Raw genomic sequence first — 15,936 nt, forward strand, 5'->3', positions numbered from 1 at the left:
TCTAGGTCTGTCCATGTTGCTGCAAATGGCACTATTTCATTCTTTTTAATGACAGTAATATTTCATTGTATATATGTACCACATCTGTATCCATTCCTCTGTTGATGGACGTTTAGGCTGCTTCCATGTCTTGGCTATATTAAACAGTGCTGCAATGAACACAGGTGCATGTATCCTTTCAGATCATGCTTTTCTCCCAATATATGCTCAGGAGTGGGATTGCATGCTCATATAGTAGCACTGTTTTTAGTTTTTTTAAGGAACCTCCATACTGTTCTCTGTGGTGGCCATACCAATTTACATTCCCACCAGCGCTGCAGGAGCGTTCCCTTATCTCCACAGCCTCTCGAGCATTTACTGTTTGTGGATTTTTTGATGATAGCCATTCTGACTGGTGTGCGGTGACAGTGTGGTTTTGATTTGCATCTCTCTAATAATTAGCAATGTTGAACATCTTTTCATGTACCTGTTGGTCATCTGTGCATCTTCTTTGGAGAAATGTCTGTTTAGGTCTTCTGCCCATTGTTTGAGCGCATGTAGGTCATTACAGAGTCCTGAGTAGAGATCTCTGCTATACAGTAAGTTCTTATTAGTTACCTGTTGTATATATAGTAGTGTGTGTACGTCCCAATCCCAATCTCCCAATTTATCCCTCCCTGTCTCTTGCTGCTTTTAAATTTGAATGTGGAGCCAATGCTTTCAGGGAGTTTCAGGGAGAGGGTGGGTTTGGGGACTGAGGCCAAAGATAATCAGTGAGAGAGACTGTGGCATTGTAGACAGTATAGTCCTGGATTACTCAGAATGGGCTGGGCTACACAACAGTAACAGCAACTGCCAAATCTCAGGGCTTAAAAATGGCCATGGTTATTTCTTTTTCTTACCACATGCTCCTGAGAAGTCAGCTGATGGGGTGGAGGGGCAGGAAAAGTGACTTGCTCAAGGTCACATGACTGGTCTGGGGCAGAAATAGGAGTGGAACCTCCTAATATTTACCGGGCTTTTTCTTTCATATTCTTTGGCTTGAGCCCTGTGAGAGGAGACCATGGATTCTAAGTCAGAGTCTGTGGCAGTTGAGAAAGACCTCAATGCTTCTGGATTTTAGAGGCCAGTTTAGGACTGAACTATGAGCAAATCTGTCCCCACTGTTTACCTGATCCAAGACCCCATCACTTGAGTGGATGGATGGTGGGTGGAAGGGTATAGGTTAGGATATGCTGATCAGAGAGCCAGATTTTTTTTAATGTTTTATTATGAAAACTTGCAAAACATGTGGGAAAGTAGAAACCTTTGTGGACACTCATCCAGGCTCAGCAACCACTGATGCAAGATTGATTTCATTTTATCCACCTACTTTTTCACCAAGAGAGCCAGTTCTTACTAAGGGACCATCCTTATCACCATCTCCCCAAGTCTGATCAGCATCTCTGGGTGAACAGTCACTACCAGATCTGAATCACCAGCTCTCTTCTTTCTCCTGAGCTCAGGACTTAGGTTGCTCCTCCCTGCTACTTGGCTACAGTAGTCATTTTGACAATGGAACTTGTCAAATGCCAACATCATCCTACCCACCTCTCTGCCAGCTCCTCCATGCTCCCATGTCACCAGCAAGGTATGGGGAGTCACCTTAAATTCTCTTCCCCATCACATGCGCCAATTCCCACTGCTCTACTCTCCCCCATGTCAGGACTTCTGGGAAGTCATTCTCCTATTTCTGTCCTCCATTCTCCAGTCCTACACACTGCAAACTGATCTTTGAATCCCACACTGGGACTTACCTGGCAGTGCAGTGGTTAAGATTCTGTGCTTCCACTGCTTCAGGCATGAGTTTGATCCCTGGTCAGGGAACTAAGATCCCACATGCGATGCGATGTGGCATGGCCAAAAAATTAAAAAAAAAAAAAAAAGATCAAAACCCCACATTGCACCATCCTCAAAAACCTTCAGAGGTTCCCCACCACCAAAGTGAACTTTTCTCAGCCCCAAAGCTAAGTCACCTGATCTGACAAGTGCAAGTATACCTACATGAAAAGCAGACAGGATTTTGTCCTGGAAGGTATGGTCACTGGAGCCCTTTGCTACATAATAGCACCAAATGAATTCGGTTTGCATTTAAGTCCCTTCAGCATCTGTTCATCCTGCCTGCCACTAGCCAAGCATGTCAGCACTCTTCACTAGTCAAACGGGAGCTAACAAGTCACAGCTGACCTAATCCTGTCATGTTTAGTCTTGCCCCTGAGGTTTTGATGCAAACTTCTCCCTGCCTGCAGGGCTGTCTTCCTGCTTTCCCATGGGCTTTGTCCCCATGACCTGTGGTAGTCTAGAGTTTTCTTCAACTGTATCTGCTTTTGAGGCTTCCAGCAGCACTTCTCATCTGAGTCTCTCATGTGGCATTTGGCAAATTAAAGCTTGGGTCTTATAAATTTTGTTCTTTTTGCAGTAGGTCCTATCTGACTGCTTATAAAAGCCTTGAAGGAAAAGCCTGCTCTGGGCAGGCACATGGTAACAATTAGCCGATGGTAATGAAAGGAGAGCTGGCAGTGGACAATGACATGGGGTGTGCTATGTTACTTATTGATTGCTGCGTAACAAATTACGGCAAAACTTAGTATATCAGTCTGAGTCCAATCAAGGGCGAGAAACCACACCATAATTTGAACAGGGAGATTTACAAATAATTGTTAGTCCAATCCCCTGTTATAAGAAATAAAGAATTGGTTAGTTAGGAGTAAAGTGAAAGTGTTGGTCGCTCAGTTGTGTCTGACTCTTTGTGACCCCATGGACTGTAGCCCTCCAGGCTCCTCTGTCCATGGAAATTTCCAGGCAAGAATACTGGAGTGGGTAGCCCTGCCCTTCTCCAGGGGATCTTCCCAACCCAGGGATCGAACTCCCGTCTCCTGCATTGCAGGCGGATTCTTTACCGTCTGAGCCACCAGGGAAGCCCAGTAAGGAGTAAAGAGAACTCTAAATACATAAACGGCAGACACAGCAGCAGCCCTTACACCCAAGACTAAGGCTGAAACAGAGCATTCCAGGAAGTGATACCTGCCTCCTACCTCAAGGTTGAAATCTAGATTCTGTTGAAGAGAACAGTCTGTGGCTTGCCAGATAGCAGGAAGGTCACGTTGGTGTCATGCTAGGGGCACTTGCAGAAGTCTGCCTTCTTAGATGCCAGGGAGAGCTCTTCTCAGGGATGTGTCGAGCCAAAGGCGCTCAGCCCACAACAAAACCGCCTGGGCAGGGAACAGGAGCCCCCGCTCCTGGGGACAGGAGAACCCATGAGTGCTGCAGGAACCTCCGGCTGGAGAAGCCACGTGCCCAGCAGGTACCGGATGCTGGAGAAGCTGCAGGAGGTGGAGGCACTCTGCTGACACTGCTGCCCGAGAGACAGTGCCAGGGGGACCTGCTGGTCACCGGGTTTTGCTGGCCGCTGCAGGACCTGGGCACTGGTGAAGCCGTTGGCGCTGAAGCAACCTGCCCGTCAAGTACGCTAGAACAGGGAAGCAGAAATCTCCTCCTCCGGCCCTGTCTCTCCAGCTCCTGTCCTCTTAACAACTTAAAACATCGATAAGCGCTTGTTATCTCTCAAAGGAATTTGAGAGTCATCTTGACTTGGTGCTTCTGATTCAATCAAGTTGTTCTTGAGGTCAAGTTCCATTGGCCAGGGTTGCAGTCATCTGAAGACTTGACTGGGGCCGGAGGGTGACTTCCAAGAGGCCCACTCATGTGGCTGGCAAGTTGGTGCTGGCAGCTAGCATGAGGCCTCAGTTTGTCTACACATGGGCATCTTCACAAGGATGCCTGAGCATCCTGGTGACATAGCAGCTGGCTTCTCCTAGAGTGAATCATCCAAGAGAGCACAGCGCAAAAGCTGCTGTGCCTTTTCTGGCCTAACTTCAGAAGTCACACATTATCACTTTCACCACCTTCTATTTGTTAGAAGGGAGTCTCTAGGTCCAGTTCACATTCAAGACAAGGGGAGTTAGGTGATACCTTTTGAAGAGTGTCAAACACTTTGTGAGTATTTAAAAGTCATCACAGGGTGACCTAACAGAAGGAAATCCAAAAAGAGTGGATATATGTATGTGTATAGCTGATTCACTTTGCGGTACAGCAGGAACTAATATATTATTAAGCAACTATATGCTAATAAAAAAAGAAAAGGCCTGCCACAGGCGGCATCCGTCAGCAAGGACCAGGGGATTCCCTGGCAGTCCAATGGTTAGCATGTAGTGCTTTCACTGCCATGAATGTGAATATGTTAGTCGCTCAGTCGTGTCTGACTCTTTGCGACCCCATGGACTATAGCCTGCCAGGCTCCTCTGTCCATGGGATTCTCCAGGCAAGAATACTGGAATGGATTGCCATTCCCTTCTCCAGGGGATCTTCCAGACCCAGGAATCAAACCCAGGTCTCCTCCATTGCAGGCAGATTCTTTATCATCTGAGCCATCTGAGTTCACTGCCATGACCTGGGTTCAATCCCTGAGGTCTGAGAAGTAAGGTCCCACAAGCTGCGAGGTGCCACCAAAAAAGACAAGACAAAAATCAACAAGGACAAATCTGCACTCAGCAGCTAGATGCGCCTGTTTTCCCTCTGGGAGGTTCTCTGCCAAAGAGAAGAGAAAGTTCACACTGATGGTTGCCACCTATCTACCCCATCCCTCAGTCTGACTTCCAGCTGGTTAGCTTGTTTCGTTACCTGCAGAGTTATTTTATCTTTGGGCAGTTATTTCTCCAAAGAAACATCTCTTTCCATCTTTTCAATTTATTCTAAGAAGACTTCAGAGAAGAGATGGGCTTGAATGAGATCTGGAGAGAGGGAAGAGCTTTCCAGGGTGGGAAACTATTACACTTGAAATTTTACTAAAAGGGAAGTCAGAGTTTCCTCTGATGAGATTATGAGACGGGCTGGAGTGCTGGTAGATGGTATTTGGCCAGGCAGACTGCCAATTACTCCTATAACTGATTTCCTGAAGGAGACGCCTGACAGACAGAGATGAGGTAATGCCCATTCCCACTGGATTGCTTCCAGCAGGATCCCAACACAGGGTCTCAAGCAAACAGGGCTGGCGTCCTCGGCTTTATCTTAAGACTTAAAACAGCCTCTCTTCTCTAAACTCCCATGTTACTACTGCTCTTGTGTAATTTTCTCCCCTTGAAGGTGAACTGGACCTGGTGACTTGCTTCTTACCAGTAGGATATGGCTGTCAGGCTGCACCTTGCAGGCCTGCAAGTCTTGTGATTGCCTAGCCTCACAAGTGAAGAAAGAGCTTGGAGACAGTAACAGAGAGATAGGGCATCTTACCTGTGTGAAACAGAAGGTCTTGGAGCAACATCCCACCATTACAGCAGAGACCAGGCAGAGCACAACCACCACCTTCGCTACTTGGAGAAGAATGAGGCAAATAGTTATAGGGGGACTGACGTCAGGTTGACGCATCAGTTAGTTACCAGGGAAACCATCAGCTGGGGCATGACCCTCACAGCCGCTCAGATTGACAACCATCACAAGAAAGGTATTTCCCTTAATAAACTAGCAGGTGGAGCCCTTCTGGCTGAGGGATTAGATCAGCCACTAGCTGGGGCAGGGGGCAAGCACGTTCATGCAAGTAGGGTGCAGGTGAAACAGGGTCTGGTCGAGCAGGAGATGTACAAAGAGCAAGAGAACAGGCATCTTGAGTGGCCTGATCATGCAATGGTCAAGTGAGGAACTGTCACTTTAAAGATCAGATTACAGGGACTTCCCTGGTGGTATAGTGACGGAAACTCCATGCTTCCAATGGAGGGGGCCTGGGTTCGATCCCTGGTCAGGGAGCTAGATCCCACATGCCGAAACTAAGAGTTTGCATGCCGCACTAAAGATCCTGTGTGTCACAACAAAGATTGAAGATCCCACATGCCACAGCCAAAAAAAAATATTAGACTACAAAACACTGTGACTCCCATCTCGCTTCCATTCTTTTTCTTTCACTGGTTTGTGCTGACGAAACCAATGACTGTGTTGTGAGCTATCCTATGGAAAGGACAGCCAACAGCCTGTGAAGAACTGAAGCTGTCGGTCCAACAACCTGCAAGGAACTTAACTCTGCCAACTACCACCTGTGTAAACTTAGAAGTAGCTCCACTCCTAGTGGAGTCTGAAGGTGACTGCATCCCCTGCCGACACCTTGATGGCAACCTGTGAACAGACCCAGAGCCAGGGGACCCAGCCAAGTTGTGGCTGCGTTCCTGACACACAGAAATCTGTGAAGTAATAAATGATGTGTTAAGCCACTAACTTTTGGGGTAATTCATTATGCAACAGTAAGTAACGAATGCAACAAGCGACTCTTCCAAAGGTCTTGCCACTGGTTCATTCCTTCCACTCAAGAATGAGAACAAAAATCACCAATACCACACTCAAGTGTGAGACTTTTAATGCCCATGACCCCTGCCCACCAATAACTATGGCCCTTCAAATGTCCTGGAACACAACACAGTTTCCTTTGAGAGAAAAAGGAAGTGGGTAGAGAGAGCTTTTACCCTCTATGATACCTGCTTCCATGGATCCAAAGGGTGAACCAAAATGCCACCCTGGAAGGTCCCTTTTTTCTTCTCAGATGTCCTCCCTTCCTCCTAACCCCAGAGAGTCTCAGTCAGCGGCATCTCACAACATCTTGTTTCCTTGAGCTGGGCCGAGGACTCCTGCAGCTGAAACTAAGTAGAAGTGCCTGTCTTTCTTTAAAGTAGGAGGAAAAAGTGAAAAGGTATTTTTTCACCTAAATGTTTGGCACCTGCTATAGCTTATCTGCCGACGAGTAACAGATTTCAAAATGAGTGAGCAAGGAGCAAACAAACAGTAATAGAAAAACATAGAAATGTGATTTCTTAAAATAGTTTACAAGTCATTGTTCAAGATACAGTGACCTAGATACATACAATAGAGTAAAAGGAGGGAAGGAAGGCAGAGAAAGAAAGCCGAGTTCATGAACTTGGGTCCCATCTCTGGCATTTCCTGGTGTTCTATGAGAGCACTGGGGCGTCGAGGCTGCCAGAGCAAGTGTGAGAACCTTAGCTACTTTCAAGGCAGTGAGCTGGTTCCCAAGATCTGACCTCTGGATGGAACCTCAGGGAAAATTCTCCAAGGCTGGGGGCACCATCGTTGGAAAGTGGGGAGGAGGTGCTATGTAACAGATGCTGTCTCCGAAGACTAGAACAGTCAAGGTTAACTGCCCAGCTCCAGTGTGATACTCTGGGCACATGGCTGGCAAACTTTTTTTATTTCCAAGGGTTGTATGTAAATTGTGAGACACTGTGGCCCAACCCTGTCGGTCTAGATTGACAAAGAATGACAAAGGGAAATGAATCCTTATTGGAGGGTCTCTCCACTCTCATATCACTCTGGGTCCTTGTATTCTGGGAGGGGGAGGGTGCTGGAGTCAAATGTGAGTCCAGGAGACAGGACATAGAATGGAGATGGCATGGTTAAGAAGATTAGACAGGGCTCTGAAGTATAACGTATGGAATTAGAAAGCATACCTCCTGGCAAATACAGATATACACACACACATATACATACGTATATATACTTTAGACTGTGGCCCATGTCTGATTTTTACCCGGACACATGGCTTCCTAGAGTAGACACTGCATTTCCCAGTTTTTCTTGCAGCTAGGCTCGGTCATGTGACCATGACTGACTGATGGAGTGGAGAGTATTAAAGCAAACAGTCAGGCCCCCCCACACCCACCCTCATCCTTCACTTCATACCTGAAATATGAACAGGTTATAAGGCAATCTTTGACCAGGCTGATGAAGAGAATGATTATAGATGCCAGAGCAGTGAAACTAAAGCAGCCTGGACCACTGAGACCATGAGACTCCATTTTCACCTTGTACTGCATATCCTTGGGATGTTACGGGAAAGAGAAATAAACTTCTGTCTTATAGTAAGCCGTTGGTTCCGTGGTTTCTTTTGCTGCAGCCAAACCTATTTGTATATCCTACAGCTCTGTCTTGGTAAAGGAAATTCTGCTATTAGTAATTTATTTGTTTCATAATTTTCTTATTAGACAAATATTTTTCAAGCTTTGAGTGCTCCTTCTGTATCCTCTTAAGTAGGATCTGGCAGGTGAGCACAGAGCTGGGTACCAGGGATGGGAGCCAGTTGGGTCCATCAAAGAGTAAACTCATCTATCCGCCCATCTTTCCTAGGACCGTCTTTTTTTTGGCCAAACCATGTGGCATATGGGATCTTAGTTCCCTGACCAGGAATTGAACCACTGGACTACCAGGAAATTCTCTCCCAGGACCATTTTTTGCTTGGGTTTCCACAAATGGCAGTTATCATCATCTGTCTGTGAAACAACTGTTTTTAGAGGGGGGGAACGATGATTGCCATGGAAACTGAGAAGGGGGTGAGCAAGTTCAAGTGACCGATGACTGAAAGAGGACAGTGCTCCTAATCAGCAGCTCCTGGACCCCGGGCATTAGTTCAGTAAGGACTGACAATGGCACAGGGCAGAGGGAGCGTTCTCTCTAGACTGTGGCTGGAAGGAGATGACAAGGGGGCAGGAAGTGGAAACTCACCTTTCTGAGAGTGCACCGGGGTGGGCGTGCAAGTTAGGGAGGGAGAAGGTTGGGAGACATGGGATTTCCCTAACAAATTCCCGAGGTGGGGGTGGCGCAAAACCCTTGATCCATGGAGATGTGATTAAAAAAAAAAAAACAAAAAACCCAACATGTTAAATATGTATGAAAGAGAAGCAGGGAGTTCCCTGGTGGTCCAGTGGTTAGAACTCTGTGCTTTCATTGCCAAGGGCATGGGTTCAATCGCTGGTCAGGGAACTAATATAATCGAAGCTGCATGACATGGCCAAAAAAAGAGAGAGAGAAGCACAGAAATAAAAAGCATAGGTTGACATTCAAAGTGATCTGTAGCTGTAAACATTGAAAAGTTTTCCTATAGAGAGAAATCAACCTCCACCCCATTCAAGTAACCCATGCCACATCCAGACATTTTGTCCCAGTGGTGGCTGCTGTAGATTGACTTGTTTTGGCCTTTGTTCCACCTCCTCCCTGGATCTTAGGGCCGGAAATGTGGGAGACATTTTTCTTCTTTTAGGCCCCTGACAGAGCAAATACAGGCAATACTTTTTGATGGCAGCTTTCTGATTCTGAGAGCACAGCTAAGGTGTGTGTTTCCTGGGGCCCACAGTCACAGCAATGGCCTCCTGACTCCCATCCTGCTAATAGTGGCAGAGCTGGTAGCTTCCTTGGCAGCTCAGTTTTTAAATAAATTTTATTCCAGGAAGTTCAGCCTAGATTCTACCCCTCAAATCCTTGTGAAGACTTTATAAGCCCTCAGTTACTATATTATATCCCTTTCTGCTTAAAATAGGCACAGTGGTGTCTGTTATCTGCAACTGAATTCTGATGATGAAGTGTTGCTAAAATGTTTGTTAAATGAATGAATGAATGAATGGGCAATGGAGGCTGCCAAGGTATCTACACTGGGTTAGGCAGTCAAACTAGTTGGACTCAATACAGGCATAAGTGGGCAGTGAAATCAATTTGAAATTCTGATCGATATTTTTAAAATTTTTTAAACTTCTTATTTTTTATTGGTGTATAGAGAAATAACAAACAATATTTTTATATTTTCAGTTTCAGATGAACAGTTAAGGGACTCAGCCATACATATGCATGTACCCATTCTCCCCCAAACTCCCCTCCCATCCAGGCTCCCACATAACTGAGCAGTTCCACGTGCTATACTAGGTGCTATGGTCCTTGTTGGTTATCTATTTCAAATATAGCCATGTGTACATGTCCATCTCAAACTCCCTATCACTTCTCCCATCCTTCCCCCCAGCAACGATAAGTTTCTAATCGACATTCTGAAAAGATGAGATAGAATAGAAAATCTCAGAGCAGATCACATACAGTAAATGTTAGTATTCTTTTGTGAAACTTGTTTCATACACATATACACATGTTACATATGTGTTTACACACATACACACACACATTTGCAGTGATAGTAATCCAAATATTCAACAACGAACATGACAGTCAGTCAGTTGGAATGGATGCCAACAATATCCACTAGTTCTCTGAATACCAGTATAAAAAGTATCTTTGTAGTAAAAAAAAAAAAAGATTGAAACCCAGCAGTCTATGGAACATACTTTACGGCTTTTGGCGGGGTAGGAGGCAGTGGGCACATGTTTCTGAGGACCCTTCCGTAGGCACTGCCCCTGGCTGGAGGAACTTAACCATGATGGATTTCTGCATCTGGAGGCACAGCAATCCTCCTGCCCACTGGCATCCATTCCCATCCCAATCCTCCATCTCCCTGCCTCTGGGAACCTGCTCTGACCAGGCTTCACAAAGTCCCGCCAGTAACAGTCCCTGCCCCCCGGCCACACTGCTTGACCCAAGTGAGGCCAGTCGAGTCTTCTAGGGTTTTGTATAATGGGTGCTGAGGGGAGGGGCTTGGGGCTTTACACAGCTTTGCCCACCCCCCTGCCACTGTCCAGAGAGGCAGCTACCCTCCCAAGAGACAGACAGACTGAGGCCCCCACAAAGGCTAAAGCCAAGGAGGAGACACCTAATATCAGGTAGTGTGCCCCTGGGCCCCTGAGGCCAGCCTCACACAGCTGCTGGCCCAGTGCTGCTCCCTTGGTTTTTATTTATAAAACAAGTTAGTCTTGCATTTCTTTGAGGTGTAGCTAAAGGAGTTGTGATTACATTATGGCTCCTTGAGGAGGTCAGAAACACTCTGTTTAAGCCACTAAGTACCATTGTGGCTCAGAGGCTCCACTGAGTCAGAGAAGGACGAAGCTCCCATCCGCATGGGCAGTGTGGGCCGAGCGCCAGGTCGGGCTGCCCCTCTGTCACCTGAAGCTGTTCAGAGATCTCTAAGGAACCTCATCATGAACATTTCCCCCGAACACAGAGGTTGTGGGGAGCCCTCTGTGGCCCCTCTGAGGAAGCCTCGTCATAGGCTAACCTGTCGAGATGCTCCCGCAGGTGGAGAGCAACGGAGTAGCACACAGGCCACCAGGTGTGACTACCCACTTCTGTCCTTCAGGTAGATGCCTCGTGGTCCAAGAGCTGGCTACCTCTGGAGGAGGCGAGGCTGTGGTCAGCTCTGTCCTCTCCCTCCAGGCCTGTCTTCCTCCCCAGCTGAGCTGACAGCCCCTCCCCAGGACCAGTCTGTCCCGGGAAGAAATAAGATGGGAGATGTGTGTGTGTGTGTGTGTGTGTGTGAGAGAGAGAGAGAGAGAGATGACCTGAGGATGGGTGTGAGGTAACCTTCCTCAGGACCGGGCCTCTTCCTCTCTCAGGAGACCCCTCCTGTCTTCACAGAGCAGCAGAGAAGCCCCATCCCGTGAAACCCCTGGACCCCAGGCTAGGTCCGACTCCAGCATGGCCTCCACCAGCCCAGCTTTCCACTGAGGAGTCACCACAACTGGGGTTACTCCCAAGGTCCCCCAAGTTACCTGGAGCACTGACCACCCCCGACTCCACCCTGCACCCTCTGTAAGCAGAGAGCCAGCCTATCCCCTCTTCATTCTCACCTCCAAACCTTTGTCCCTCTGGACTCCTGCTTGTATGTTTAGTTTGGCCAAGTCTCGCAGCTTGTGGGATTTTAGTTCCCCAACTAGGGATTGAACCCAGGGCCCCAGCCGTGAGAGTACCGAGTCCTAGCCACAGGACTGCCAGGGGATTGGACCCCTGCTTGCAAACCTTTACTCTCAGCCTGCCCAAATCGTAGTCCCCCTTCAAGCCCTCATGAAAGAGCACTGTCCCCGGCTGCAGGCTTCCCTGCCTGTCCTGGGGATCCTATGGAGGACCCCGGCGCCTCCACCTCTGTGCCCTCGGACACTGCCTGTCCTCTTCCCCAGGAAGCCTTGTCTGTGCTCTCTCTATTTCCCAGGCTCTTTCCAGCCTCTGTTCGTCATTCTCCTCAGACTCCCTTGAGCATTCCTTCAGGAATGAGTAGAGAAATGGGTGATTTTTTTTTTTACTTAGGGCAGTTTTCACCAGATTTCTATTTTGGATTTCCCAGATTGATTAAAAGCTCCAAAACTTTTGAGAAACTGACAGAATTTGTGTATATATATATATCTATCTAATATATTGGCCAAGAAACAGCATGGAAAACCAAATAAAACTACTAGCATTGTCTTATTTTCCATTGTTTCATAAAAACACACTGGAAGGCCAAGAAAGTAGGAAGGATGTAGTTTCAAAATAAAGAAGGGTTCTTTAAATATGTTTGACGACAAGAACAAAAACCACATGGCCCTAATTTTTTCCATTTTGCTGTAGATCAGTGAGAATATTGTTATGGAAACCAACAGAGAGATGCAGGGAAGGAGAAGACACTGGAGGGTGTCTGAGGATGGAAGAATGGATGGGGAGGGGGAGGAGGGCGCTGGTTGCGGGGGTGGGAGAACAGAGGCCCGCCAGCCAGGCCTTCCTGCCCTCCTCCTCACATGAGACTGGGCTGCCCAGGTTCGGGTCCTGGCCAAAGGGCAGAGCTGGAGCCGCTCTCACAGGTCGGGTGTCTCAGGGACCCTAGTAACCTGGTGCCCACCCCCACACTGCACATGGGTCTTGTATTTGTGCTTGTGATCAGTGCCAGCTGGATTTGGGAAACAAGCCACTGGTACAAAAGGACTTGGAGTCAGGAGCCCGGGTCCAGACCGGGCTCTGCTGAGTCACCTGGGGAAGTCCCGTCTGTCTCTGGGCCTCAGTTTCTTCACCTTAAAACGGAGGCACTAGTGGGACTTCCCTAGTGGTTCAGATTCCACTGCAGGGGGTGCAGGTTCAATCCCTGGTCGGGGAACTAAGATCCCGCATGCTGTGAGGCATGGCCAAACAAAATAATAATTTTAAAAAATGAAGGCTCTATCAACTAGACTTCAAAAAAATTAAAAAAGGAAAAAACCCCGAAGTTTCTGAACCAGTCTCTGAGGCTAATTCAGTCCTGTGCCTTAAAAAAAAATTTTTTTTTTTGTACAGAAGTTAGAATTTCAGGGACTTACCTGCCCCTCAGGGCCTTCAATAAGCCTCTCTGAGGTTCCTGGGCCTCGGATCAAGAATTTCAACCTGCCAATCCTGACACACAGCCATTGTTCTCTTGCTCTCAGATCAGTCCCTTTCCTGAGCAGAGACACTATTTACATATTATCAACCACTCACAAGGCAGGGCCAAATGCCTCAGGGAACTAGGTGACTCCACACGAAGAATTATTATACCCTGGGGCTCCTCTTGGGTTCACAATGAGCTTTACAGACAGGAAACAAATGATGACAGAAATTCCTTTAGGGAACAAAGACTTCTGGCTGCCCACAGCAGTGGGGCATGGGGAGAGCTTGACCTCAGGAGCTAGAACACCCTGGGTTGATATCTCTCCCTGTGACTTAACTGTGTTATTTGGGCAAATTATTTTACCTTGAGCCTTTGGGTTCTTCACCTATAAAACAGGCAGCAGAAACGATAGTAGACGCTAAGGCTTCTAGGACTTGGATTTCCCAGCCTCCCTTGCAGAAGGTCAGGGTCACGTGACTCATTGTGGCCAACGGTCGGTCTGTGAGTGGAAGAGGCAGCTGTCAGGCCTGGCCAAGGCACTGAGGTGTCCATGTACCTTCTCTTCCTCTCTCTCCCTTCCTCCATAAGGACCTTGGGGGCCAGTCTTCCAGATGATGTGGCTATGAGATGGAAGAGAGTCTTCCTGCCACATATCAAAATTTACATGACTGACAAGTAATGCATTACTGTGCCAAGCCACTGAAATTTCTAGAGTTTTCTGTTATGACAGACTGTTAACTACCATGACTCATACAGGGAGGGCTGACAGAGATCTTGGACACAAACCCCTCTGAGGACAGTGGGGGCTGTGCTTCTTAAAGAAAAGACCTAAACCCTCTATAATAGTCAGCTCACATTGCCACAGCAAAACACCATAGACTGGTGGCCTAGACGACAGACGTTTATCTGTCACCCTATGGAGGCTAAAAATCCAGATTAAGGGTGGTCCGGTTCTGGTGAGAATTTTCTTTCTAGCTTGCAGACAGCTGCCTACTCACGGGGTCCTCACACAGCAGAGAGAAAGAGACAGTAAGCTCTCTGGGGTCCCTTCTCATGAGGGTGTTGTTAATCCCATCCTGAGGGGACCCTCATGGCTTCATCTAACCCTGATTATGTCCCAAAGGCCCCACCCCCCAAATCTCATCACACTGGGGGATAGGGTGTCAACTTATGAACTTGGGGGAGGGGGGAACAACTCAGTCTATGGCACCCCATCAAGTCAGGGCTCCTCAGATCTTAAGAGCCAAATTTTACATATATATCCTTTCTTAATTTTATTACATTTATTTATTTATTCACTTTTGACTGTGCTGAGTCTTCACTGCTGTGCACAGGCTTTCCCTAGTTGCAGAGAGTGGGGGCTACTCTCTACTGGTCACTGTGGTGACTTCTCTTCTTGCAGAGCACAGGCTCGAGAGAGCCGGCTCAGTGGTTGTGGTACCCGGGCTTAGTAGTTGCCCTGTGGCATGTGGGATCTTCCCCGAGCGGGGATCGAACCTGTGACCGTGCATTGGTAGGTGGATTCTTACCCACTGGACCATTGGGGAAATCCAAGAGCCAAATTATAAAAGCAGAGAAGCAGCCCAGGGTGAGATGAGGTGGGAGTTTCATCCAGAGGGAAGAGATGAGGCAAGTCTGCAGCCCCCAGGGCCCATGATTGTTGCCTGCAGCTCTCCCCAAAGAACCCTCCTTTTCCTTCCCAGTCTTCCCGTCCTCCATCCTGCCCTCATACCAAGGTGGCTGAGTCACATATGATTCACAAATTCTTAGACACTTCATTGACTTCTTAGAACTGGGAGACCTCTAGGTCTTAGAGGTCACCTTCTCTTGGCTCCTGACTCTTACAGACCACACGTCTGGGCCCGGAGAGGGAATGGGAAACACCAGAGGTCCGGGCTGGCTTGTCCCAAACATAGGGTAGGCCGGGAGGTAGTTTGGTGCAGCAAAGGCAGAGAGAGAGTCTGAATATCAAGAAGCCAGCTGTTTTCATTTCAGCATACAAATTTTGCATAATTTTGCAAGATAAAGTCTTAGTTTACAGTTTTAGGTTTTTACTTGTAAGTATGACACATGGAAGGCCCCAGGGCCCGGAAAATCGATCATCAGGCCTGTCAAAGCCTGAATCAGGGTCTCATTCCATCCTTTCCGCGGGCCGGGCCGGGAGATTCCCGGGCGCTAGAGAGGGTTTCCGCGGGGTTTGGCCTTGGCTCCCGAGCGGCCTGTGACCATTAACTCCCTCACCCTCCGCCTCCGGCCCAGGGCGGCCGCGGGGGCACAGGTCACGAGGCCGCCAAGGGGTTTCTCCCCACCGCCCCTCGGCTTCGTGGAGCCGCCGCACCTATGGCCTTGGCCATCGCGCTTCTCTTCGCGGGGGTCCTGCTCCCCTGCTGGGGAGAGTTCGCGCTCTTTAAAAAGGGGTCTACAAAGGTGAGCCAAGGGACATTTCGAACCTTCCGTTCTAAACGAGGGCGGTGGCCGGGGCATCACTCTCCATCCAGAATGGGCCAGTTGGGTTTGGAGAGAGAAGTGGGGGACGGGGCAGGGGAGGGGACCACCCCGTACTGGGGATTTCTTCTCAGGCTGGAAGCTTGGTGTGCTCCCAAAGGACTTCAAAGACCTTGCTTCACCTCCCTAGCGGCTCTGGAGGTAAAAGAAAGTGGACTTACAACCAGCAGCAGCCTTTCCCTCCCCTCCCTCTCCCCCTCCCCTCCCCCCAGCCCCCTCCCCTCTTCCTCTCTGGGATGCTCAGTCCTGCCCCCAGCCGCACCTTGCACACCTGCCCTAGCCTCTGCCCGTCTCTGTGCCCTTCTAGGCACGCAACTCTTTCCTCCTTTTCCTTCCTCGTCTTTCTC

Source organism: Dama dama, chromosome 7 (genome assembly GCF_033118175.1).
Source record: "Dama dama isolate Ldn47 chromosome 7, ASM3311817v1, whole genome shotgun sequence".
In the NCBI taxonomy this organism is placed as follows: Eukaryota; Metazoa; Chordata; class Mammalia; order Artiodactyla; family Cervidae; genus Dama; species Dama dama.